Below are 12,206 nucleotides of genomic sequence, written 5' to 3'. Positions count from 1 at the left end.
TGTTCCGAGAATATGTGTGGTAGAACTAATGTGTTCCGAGAATATGTGTGGTAGAACTAATGTGTTCCAAGAATATGTGTGGTAGAACTAATGTGTTCCGAGAATATATGTGGTAGAACTAATGTGTTCCAAGAATATGTGTGGTAGAACTAATGTGTTCCGAGAATATGTGTGGTAGAACTAATGTGTTCCGAGAATATGTGTGGTAGAACTAATGTGTTCCGAGAATATGTGTGGTAGAACTAATGTGTTTAAACTTTTTACCAGACTGACAGACAGAGTTGATTTACGCTTTGTAATAACTAGTAACTTTAGTGTGGGGCGGGGGAGATTAACTCTGGGTCAGAATGCACTTAAAGAGTTACACAAATATAATTTTTTTGTCAGAGTAAACGTTAAGAGCAACAGATGTGCCTGGGAGATTCTTCTGCAGGTATTTGTAAGAGTAGAAGTTAAGCCACAGCTTCGATGTACTCGTCAACCTCGAAGTTTCTAGAGAAATGTTTTTTCAACAGCTTGGTTCATATCTTAGAACCATGTACTGAATAATACAAGGAGCAGATGGATTAAACTCTTAGGACTTTCAGGATGTACTGGGTTTGTTAATACCTCAAAGTCCTCTACAGGAAAACATTCCAGTTACATTGAAACTGTGCACAAAAGAACAAGCTTATTAACAACTTGAAACTGTGCACAAAAGAACAAGCTTATTAACAACTTAAAACTGTTCACAGACAACAAGGTCATGAACAACTTGAAACTGTGCACAGACAACAAGCTCATGAACAACTTGAAACTGTGCACAGACAACAAGCTCATGAACAATTTGAAACTGTGCACAGACAACAAGCTCATGAACAACTTGAAACTGTGCACAGACAACAAGCTCATGAACAACTTGAAACTGTGCACATACAACAAGCTCATGAACAACTTGAAACTGTTCACAGACAACAAGCTCATGAACAATTTGAAACTGTGCACAGACAACAAGCTCATGAACAACTTGAAACTGTGCACAGACAACAAGCTCATGAACAACTTGAAACTGTGCACATACAACAAGCTCATGAACAACTTGAAACTGTTCACATACAACAAGCTCATGAACAACTTGAAACTGTGCACAGACAACAAGCTCATGAACAACTTGAAACTGTTCACATACAACAAGCTCATGAACAACTTGAAACTGTGCACATACAACAAGCTCATGAACAACTTGAAACTGTGCACAGACAACAAGCTCATGAACAACTTGAAACTGTGCACAGACAACAAGCTCATGAACAACTTGAAACTGTGCACAGACAACAAGCTCATGAACAACTTGAAACTGTGCACAGACAACAAGCTCATGAACAACTTGAAACTGTTCACATACAACAAGCTCATGAACAACTTGAAACTGTTCACATACAACAAGCTCATGAACAACTTGAAACTGTGCACAGACAACAAGCTCATGAACAACTTGAAACTGTGCACAGACAACAAGCTCATGAACAACTTGAAACTGTTCACATACAACAAGCTCATGAACAACTTGAAACTGTGCACAGACAACAAGCTCATGAACAACTTGAAACTGTGCACAGACAACAAGCTCATGAACAACTTGAAACTGTGCACATACAACAAGCTCATGAACAACTTGAAACTGTGCACAAAAGAACAAGCTTATTAACAACTTGAAACTGTTCACAAAAGAACAAGCTTATTAACAACTTGAAACTGTTCACAGACAACAAGCTCATGAACAATTTGAAACTGTTCACAGACAACAAGCTCATGAACAACTTGAAACTGTGCACAGACAACAAGCTCATGAACAATTTGAAACTGTGCACAGACAACAAGCTCATGAACAACTTGAAACTGTGCACAAAAGAACAAGCTTATTAACAACTTGAAACTGTGCACAAAAGAACAAGCTTATTAACAACTTGAAACTGTGCACAGACAACAAGCTCATGAACAACTTGAAACTGTGCACAGACAACAAGCTCATGAACAACTTGAAACTGTGCACAAAAGAACAAGCTTATTAACAACTTGAAACTGTGCACAGACAACAAGCTCATTAACAACTTGAAACTGTTCACAGACAACAAGCTCATGAACAACTTGAAACTGTGCACAGACAACAAGCTTATGAACAACTTGAAACTGTGCACATACAACAAGCTCATGAACAACTTGAAACTGTGCACAGACAACAAGCTCATGAACAACTTGAAACTGTGCACAAAAGAACAAGCTTATTAACAACTTGAGACTGTTCACAGACAACAAGCTCATGAACAATTTGAAACTGTGCACAGACAACAAGCTTATTAACAACTTGAAACTGTGCACAGACAACAAGCTTATTAACAACTTGAAACTGTGCACAGACAACAAGCTCATGAACAATTTGAAACTGTGCACAGACAACAAGCTCATGAACAACTTGAAACTGTGCACAAAAGAACAAGCTTATTAACAACTTGAAACTGTTCACAGACAACAAGCTCATGAACAATTTGAAACTGTGCACAGACAACAAGCTTATTAACAACTTGAAACTGTGCACAGACAACAAGCTCATGAACAATTTGAAACTGTGCACAGACAACAAGCTCATGAACAACTTGAAACTGTGCACAGACAACAAGCTCATGAACAATTTGAAACTGTGCACATGCAACAAAGCTTATTAACAATTTGAAAGTTCAAAGATTCAATTTGTTTCCTCATGCTACGTGTGTACTATTCAATAGACGACGTTCTTCGCAATATTAAGTTTGAAAAGTAACCGAGAAAACTAGTGAAAGTCTTCAGGGCCAGCTCTCAGGTGATGACAATGTTACAGATGTCATTGATTACGTTCACTGTTACAGATGTCATTGATTACGTTCAATGTTACAGATGTCATTGATTACGTTCAATGTTACAGATGTCATTGATTACGTTCACTGTTACAGATGTCATTGATTACGTTCAATGTTACAGATGTCATTGATTACGTTCAATGTTACAGATGTCATTGATTACGTTCAAAAGCCGCTAAAAAAATACGACATTCCATTAACATATCATGTGTCGTTTGGTATATCCATTAACAGCTAAAGAAATATGTATGTCCTTCAAATGCCAATCAAGACATACAGCATACATATGACAGCTACTTGTCATTCAAAACATAGCATTCAATCGCTTGCTAATGTCGTTCAATCATTAGTCAAGATATATTTCATTCAATCATCAGTTAAGATATGTCATTCAGTCATAGGTTAAGATGTACCTAAGTCATTCAATCGTCAGTTATGTCATTCAGTCATAGGTTAAGATGTACCTATGTCATTCAATCATCAGTTAAGATATGTCATTCAGTCATAGGATAAGATGTACCTATGCCATTCAATCATCAGTTAAGTTGTGTCATTCAGTCATAGGTTAAGATGTACTGTATGTCATTCAATCATCAGTTAAGTTATGTCATTCAGTCATAGGTCAAGATGTACCGATGTCATTCAATCATCAGTTATGTCATTGCTTCACCATGTTTTATGACAGATATTTGGATCACAGTGTTTTATATTACAAGTTATTTTGGTTGACAATGTCTTACATTTGGTTCACCAAGTTTTGGTTCCTATTCCCTAGTGTTGTATACAGGACAAGAGGAGATCAAAAGATAATCGTTGAGATATTTGTAATGTCTGCACAAGTTTTACCCAGGCGTTAGGGACACACACTGTCCTGATTCAATAAGTGACTCCTCCCCAATAGGAAGTAGGTGCAGAGGGGTTGCTACCCTCCTGTCACCTGTTACAGACACTTTGGCTCGCACCTGCTTCCGTATGATTTTTTTAATTATAATTTTTTTTTAATCTACGCTTGGCATTGGGTTCATCTCTGAGTTGTTAGCACCCTTATTATACGGACTACATCAGGTTAGAGCCTTCAATCTTTAAGAGACTCGTGTGCAGATCACGTGGGATCACTGATGATTAGATGTAGCATTAAATCAGTTCTTGATCATGGAGACTTTCAAACAACAAGCTGATCAATCTAAAAGGTCAAGTTTACTTCTAAGTGTGTCAACAGACTCGTCTTTTAGCACAATGATGTACGGAATGTATTTCAATGTGCTCCATCAGAAGACTTCAGAGTGGCTACAAATGTATGTTGTGCATCATTGTGTCATGCCATTTTAACACGATGTATATAGTCGCGAGATTTAGAGGCTACAGAAAGATCCTAGGTATCACTAACAAAGACCACATCACTAACAAAGACCACATCACAAACGAAGAGATTAGAGACACGATCAGTTCAGCGATCGGACCCCACGATGATCTGCTAACTACGGTAAAAAAAATACAAAAAAAAAAACGCAAACTTTATGGCTGGCTGTATCACAAGGTTCTCGGGGAGCTCAAAAACCTTCCTTCAGGGAACAGAAGCAGAAAAAAAAGAAAAGGAGGCAGACATAGAAAGGGATAGAAAGACAACATAAAAGAATGGACGGGCCTGTCATTGAAAGAGATTCTATCAAAAAAAAAAAAGAAGAGAGAAATGGAGAAAGATGGTAAATAGATCTTGTGTGGTGACACAACGTCCAACAGGATAGGTGAAGGTGACAAGACGCAAAGAAGAAAATTTGTTATAATTGTAGTCTAGACTAAGTCTGTGACTTATAGACGGAGTGTGTATCCGTGAGTAGAAACTTCTGTCTGTTTCAATATTGAGACATGAGTTATAGGTCTAGGCCAGTCTAGACTAAGTCTGTGACTTATAGACGGAGTGTGTATCCGTGAGTAGAAACTTCTGTCTGTTTCAATATTGAGACATGAGTTATAGGTCTAGGCCAGTCTAGACTAAGTCTGTGACTTATAGACGGAGTGTGTATCCGTGAGTAGAAACTTCTGTCTGTTTCAATATTGAGACATGAGTTATAGGTCTAGGCCAGTCTGTTTCAATATTGAGACATGAGTTATAGGTCTAGGCCAGTCTGTTTCAATATTGAGACATGAGTTATAGGTCTAGGCCAGTCTGTTTCAATATTGAGACATGAGTTATAGGTCTAGGCCAGTCTGTTTCAATATTGAGACATGAGTTATAGGTCTAGGCCAGTCTATGGTAAGCTATTTTTGTAACTGAATGAACTAGAATTAAAATGGACATGGTAGATAGACAGGTACTCTGCTCATCCCATTAAAGAATGTGATTCGTTCATCAATTTCATAATTAGACAAGGATTATGTCCTATTAAAACAGGTGTCTAGATTCATTCTATTACGTCATGATCAGACACACGGTAAAAGTGCTTAACTTCCAAGAGTAGCTTCAGGCACAACTCATTTGTTGGACTAATGAATCTGTTACTAAGAAACACAATTATGTAATGTCTTCATTAGACACGAGATTTATTTCATTGAGCTACAACAAAACAATAGGATAGTTTCATAGATTGCCACAGCACAACATATTCACTTCCCCGTGGAGAGTCCATGCTACACATTCCAAACATTGGTTCACTGTTTAGAGTGTAATAGAATAGTTCAGTTTAGAATGAAAACACAAGAAATAAATAGACATGTAAAAAAAAAAATAAAAGGCAGTGGGGAAAATGGATCGGAACAATACTTAAGTCTGAACTCAATACACCTAGAATGACCTAGATCTATACAAAAATGAACTTAATTCGGACAATAGATATTTTTTTAATTTAATTTGAACCTAATTATTAATGCTATCTACTATGTCAAATCTAACTTCTAGATGGGCTGCACATAAAATGCACGTTAAATCAATGTCATTTTTTTAAATTACCTTGCCTTATCAAAATGCTGTCATAAAATCGCTATTTAAACAGTCCTTTTGTATTGAATGGTCTAGCGTAGAATATCCAGCACTAGAAGAGAGCTCTAAGTCTTTGAAGTTGCTTAAAATAAAGGCATGAAATAGTTCGGAGTGTCAACAGTGTAACGCTACGACAGAGACACTGATGGCCTTGTAGCGAGACCGATGGGAAACACAACTGGTGTCACGGGGCGAACGGTCCCCCTCCAAACCCGCTAGCACTATGTGATAACACACACACACCAAGTTAAAAGTAGCCTAGCTAGTGACAGACAGACTGTGGAGGAAAAGAAGAAAAAAAAAACTTGTCCCTGGCCAGTTTTCACCCGAAAATAATAGAGGCTAGCTTTCCGGTGGTTGAAGTTCAAACTGGGTGGGTGGAGTGGGGTGGAATTCTACCTGTCGAGAGAACAGAAAGGGTCAGGAGTTGGGGGAGAAAGCAGAACTTTGGTCCAACACGAGAAGGGGAGGTAAGAGTAGGACTAAACTCTCCATTCAAGCATAGCACACAGAGGGTGTGCTCGAGGACGACTAAATCACTGCAATTGTTCTCGGAGGTAGATGGAAAAGTTGACTGCTCATAAAAAATGCAGTCGTCATATGTCTTGGTACATAGCACTTCAGTGGAACTGTGGGACTGTGCCTTCTAGTCACTGGTCCTTTTGTGACAATACTGAAAAGTGTGTACACGAGGGGAGGGCACTAGACCAGAGATCTAGGATGTGGATCATAATAGTTTGAAAAGTTACAATCTCATTATCTAAACATTAAAAGACAAAAAAAAAGTCTACCTTTGGCAACTAAAGCAGTTTCTTCATACACATTAGAAATATAGTAACTGTCATCTTTCTCTTCTTCATGAACAATCTCTCTCTCTCTCTCTCTCTCTCTCTCTTAGATTCACACTCCTTCGTTCCCCCCACCCCTCTTTGTGTCTTGAACGCTATTATTTAAATTTCTTTTTTTAACTATTACTATCTTTTTTTTTCTTCTTTTTTTCAAACTCCTTATCTACCAATAGTTAACATTTTTTTTTTTTTTTGTATGTAGCCTTACAATGAAAACAAGGCAAACTAATTCTTAAATGCGCAGGAAAAAAAAACTCAAACATTTGCTTATCAGATACATATAGTTCAATCAATGTGTAGTGCATAAAGAATTTTTAAACAATTTTATTAAACCTGTATAAATCTATGAAATATTTTAATAAAGTATCTTGTGACGGTTTCAGATACAGGGCAATACGAAGCCTACAATGTATCCATTAGTGTAATACTTGACTTCATGTTTTTGGTAATCAATTAGCTAATTTTTTTGATTATTTTCTAGTCATGTGACCATTGCATGGAAGAGGGGCCATAAGTCTGTGTTTTGTTTAAGACTTAGACTGTTGGCCTCTCAAAATGGACACAATGAAAATTTACTTTCTATGTGATTCATTTGAAATATCGAATGAGAAGCTACCTGCTGGAAATTGTAAATTATGTGACATATTGTTTTGTAACATAAAACTGGAGTAAATATTTAAACTTCAACATATAATTACTAAGGGAATTACTACAGTAAAGTATCGGAGGGTATTCTACGACGTATTGGCAATTCCTACAAAATGTTTTAAATAAGATTTGTTATGTTGGTTAAAGGGTACATTAAATGCTTCAGTTCAGTTTTTATTCACTGCGTCCGTTTTTTTTTTAAATTAGCAGACTTGAGACAAGGAAGTCCAGCTCACTCTACCTCAGAGGCAAAATAAAACCCAATGATGGGGAGAAAAACTTGTGGAATATTATATATGAACAATAATTGTGAGAGTTGTTATAATTTTTTTAAAAAAGAGAGAGCGTACCGAACTATGATAGTAGCACAGAGTTAAACCCAGCTAAACTCAAATCCTCCAAAACGTGAGACATTGTAACAACATGTGCACATGTTTAGCCCTCAAGTGTAAGGTTCAAAGGGAGATGATTTTCTTTCACACACGCGCGCACACACAAACACACACTTTAATCTGCATTCTTACTTTAATTTCCTACCAGTACATTATACAATTACAAGTGGGTTTGATAAAGATACGTTCCTGCTTCGCTTGAAATTTAAATTTTGATTTTTATAAAAATAATTTCAAATGCCTTGTGTTGTCGAGACACTTACATTTACGTAGACAACTTAAAACAAACAAAAATAGGTCACACCAGTTGCAGCAAATCAAATAATAAACACATTACCGAATGTTTCTGTGATTGATTAGCTTCATTAGTCTCCTTATGAGACATAATCTTCTCCATTCAAATGTATTTCATGTTACTGCAATTTTAATCTGCCTTAAAGTGTTTCACATTTCCTTTCGATGGTAACCATAGACATAAATAAATATTATGTGTATGGTGGTAACATACAAACATTAAATACCACTTGAAACATGATGAGCGCAGACTAGAGGAACTGCAATATTTGGCATCGTGAAATACTGCATTCTTCCTTTCATCTTCGGACTCCAAGACAAGCCATATAGATGTATACACATATATAACATATAATAAATATATATAATGGATGTGTGTGTAATGTTAAAAATTTGGGAAAGACTTTTGATCTTTTTAGAATATAAAATTGTTTGTACATAAAAAATGTTTATGAGTAGTTGTACGCTTCTAGGTAATCCTTTATTTCCTGTGAACGACTCACTTCTAGTATGTTTAGATTGACTTACCTCTCTTTTGTGTCACTCCGTTAATCCTGTTGGAAGTGACAGCAGACCAGGAGGCTGTGAGCATTAAGATAATGACATCTGGCATCACAAAGTCACAAAACAATAGGGAATGGAGGGGGGGGGTAACGTCAGACTCGAGCAGATCCTCTACAGCCTCGCCCTCGCTGGGTGCATCTGGTGAACAAGAGAGGGCGCTGGACTCAGGGCGTGAGCGATGGGGAGACAAATGGACGTAAGGGGAAAAAAACAGAAAAAAAAAAAGGGGGAGGGGGTAGTTCGGAAGTGAATAATTATATTGAGAGGTAGCAGTGTGTGGTGAAAGGTAAAATTGAAGAGTTGATATTGTAAGGAGTGAGATAGATAAGGAGAACTGGGGCTGATGCGTAAAGTGGGATAGAGAGAGAGAGAGAGGCAGAGAGAGAGAGGTTGGCTTAGATAAATAATAAGTCAGAAAGATACGTAGGCTAGGTTTTGTTTAGGTTTGATAAAGATAGACCTAAGATTAGATCCAAAATGGCTTCTTTTTCTTCTATATTCGATGTAAGCCATCAAGTGAAAAAAGGCAAAGCTGGAGAGCAAATTGAAGTGAAGACATGAGATATAGATCTATTACTTGGACAAATTGAAGTGAAGACATGAGATATAGATCTATTACTTGGACAAATTGAAGTGAAGACATGAGATATAGATCTATTACTTGGACAAATTGAAGTGAAGGCATGAGATATAGATCTATTACTTGGACAAATTGAAGTGAAGGCATGAGATATAGATCTATTACTTGGACAAATTGAAGTGAAGGCATGAGATATAGGTCTATTACTTGGACAAATTGAAGTGAAGACATGAGATATAGATCTATTACTTGGACAAATTGAAGTGAAGACATGAGATATAGATCTATTACTTGGACAAATTGAAGTGAAGGCATGAGATATAGATCTATTACTTGGACAAATTGAAGTGAAGGCATGAGATATAGATCTATTACTTGGACAAATTGACGTGAAGACATGAGATATAGATCTATTACTTGGACAAATTGAAGTGAAGGCATGAGATATAGATCTATTACTTGGACAAATTGAAGTGAAGGCATGAGATATAGGTCTATTACTTGGACAAATTGAAGTGAAGGCATGAGATATAGGTCTATTACTTGGACAAATTGAAGTGAAGGCATGAGATATAGATCTATTACTTGGACAAATTGAAGTGAAGGCATGAGATATAGGTCTATTACTTGGACAAATTGAAGTGAAGGCATGAGATATAGGTCTATTACTTGGACAAATTGAAGTGAAGGCATGAGATATAGATCTATTACTTGGACAAATTGAAGTGAAGGCATGAGATATAGATCTATTACTTGGACAAATTGAAGTGAAGGCATGAGATGGTCTATTACTTGGACAAATTGAAGTGAAGGCATGAGATATAGATCTATTACTTGGACAAATTGAAGTGAAGGCATGAGATATAGATCTATTACTTGGACAAATTGAAGTGAAGGCATGAGATATAGATCTATTACTTGGACAAATTGAAGTGAAGGCATGAGATATAGATCTATTACTTGGACAAATTGAAGTGAAGGCATGAGATATAGATCTATTACTTGGACAAATTGAAGTGAAGGCATGAGATATAGATCTATTACTTGGACAAATTGAAGTGAAGGCATGAGATATAGATCTATTACTTGGACAAATTGAAGTGAAGGCATGAGATATAGATCTATTACTTGGACAAATTGAAGTGAAGGCATGAGATATAGATCTATTACTTGGACAAATTGAAGTGAAGGCATGAGATATAGGTCTATTACTTGGACAAATTGAAGTGAAGGCATGAGATATAGATCTATTACTTGGACAAATTGATGTGAAGGCATGAGATATAGGTCTATTACTTGGACAAATTGAAGTGAAGGCATGAGATATAGGTCTATTACTTGGACAAATTGAAGTGAAGGCATGAGATATAGATCTATTACTTGGACAAATTGAAGTGAAGGCATGAGATATAGATCTATTACTTGGACAAATTGAAGTGAAGGCATGAGATATAGATCTATTACTTGGACAAATTGAAGTGAAGGCATGAGATATAGATCTATTACTTGGACAAATTGAAGTGAAGGCATGAGATATAGGTCTATTACTTGGACAAATTGAAGTGAAGGCATGAGATATAGGTCTATTACTTGGACAAATTGAAGTGAAGGCATGAGATATAGATCTATTACTTGGACAAATTGAAGTGAAGGCATGAGATATAGATCTATTACTTGGACAAATTGAAGTGAAGGCATGAGATATAGATCTATTACTTGGACAAATTGAAGTGAAGGCATGAGATATAGATCTATTAATTGGACAAATTGAAGTGAAGGCATGAGATATAGGTCTATTACTTGGACAAATTGAAGTGAAGGCATGAGATATAGATCTATTACTTGGACAAATTGATGTGAAGGCATGAGATATAGATCTATTACTTGGACAAATTGAAGTGAAGGCATGAGATATAGGTCTATTACTTGGACAAATTGAAGTGAAGGCATGAGATATAGATCTATTACTTGGACAAATTGAAGTGAAGGCATGAGATATAGATCTATTACTTGGACAAATTGAAGTGAAGGCATGAGATATAGATCTATTACTTGGACAAATTGAAGTGAAGGCATGAGATATAGGTCTATTACTTGGACAAATTGAAGTGAAGGCATGAGATATAGATCTATTACTTGGACAAATTGAAGTGAAGGCATGAGATATAGATCTATTACTTGGACAAATTGAAGTGAAGGCATGAGATATAGATCTATTACTTGGACAAATTGAAGTGAAGGCATGAGATATAGATCTATTACCTGGACAAATTGAAGTGAAGACATGAGATATCGATCTATTACTTGGACAAATTGAAGTGAAGACATGAGATATAGATCTATTACTTGGACAAATTGAAGTGAAGACATGAGATATAGATCTATTACTTGGACAAATTGAAGTGAAGACATGAGATATAGATCTATTACCTGGACAAATTGAAGTGAAGACATGAGATATAGATCTATTACTTGGACAAATTGAAGTGAAGACATGAGATATAGATCTATTACTTGGACAAATTGAAGTGAAGGCATGAGATATAGATCTATTACTTGGACAAATTGAAGTGAAGGCATGAGATATAGATCTATTACTTGGACAAATTGAAGTGAAGGCATGAGATATAGGTCTATTACTTGGACAAATTGAAGTGAAGACATGAGATATAGATCTATTACTTGGACAAATTGAAGTGAAGACATGAGATATAGATCTATTACTTGGACAAATTGAAGTGAAGGCATGAGATATAGATCTATTACTTGGACAAATTGAAGTGAAGGCATGAGATATAGATCTATTACTTGGACAAATTGACGTGAAGACATGAGATATAGATCTATTACTTGGACAAATTGAAGTGAAGGCATGAGATATAGATCTATTACTTGGACAAATTGAAGTGAAGGCATGAGATATAGGTCTATTACTTGGACAAATTGAAGTGAAGGCATGAGATATAGGTCTATTACTTGGACAAATTGAAGTGAAGGCATGAGATATAGATCTATTACTTGGACAAATTG

General features: G+C 36.2%; 1 protein-coding gene across 6 annotated transcripts in view; it reads right to left on the bottom strand.

The window, feature by feature from the left end:
* LOC106062466 (polypyrimidine tract-binding protein 2-like) overlaps window positions 1-8,687 on the bottom strand; it is a 153,605-nt gene extending 144,918 nt beyond the window's left edge. For 3 of the 6 annotated variants that reach the window (XM_056029911.1, XM_056029914.1, XM_056029910.1), the window contains exon 1: window positions 5,821-6,067. The gene's annotated coding sequence lies outside the window, so the exon portion shown is untranslated. Of the gene's footprint in view, window positions 1-5,820; window positions 6,069-8,560 lie in introns of those variants that run through there. The other 3 variants (XM_056029907.1, XM_056029913.1, XM_056029908.1) reach the window with 2 other exon arrangements.
* Between the last annotated feature and the right edge of the window lie 3,519 nt (window positions 8,688-12,206).

This window comes from Biomphalaria glabrata, chromosome 5 (assembly GCF_947242115.1).
Source record: "Biomphalaria glabrata chromosome 5, xgBioGlab47.1, whole genome shotgun sequence".
Taxonomy (NCBI): domain Eukaryota; kingdom Metazoa; phylum Mollusca; class Gastropoda; family Planorbidae; genus Biomphalaria; species Biomphalaria glabrata.
This window is presented reverse-complemented; position numbering and strand designations above follow the sequence as displayed.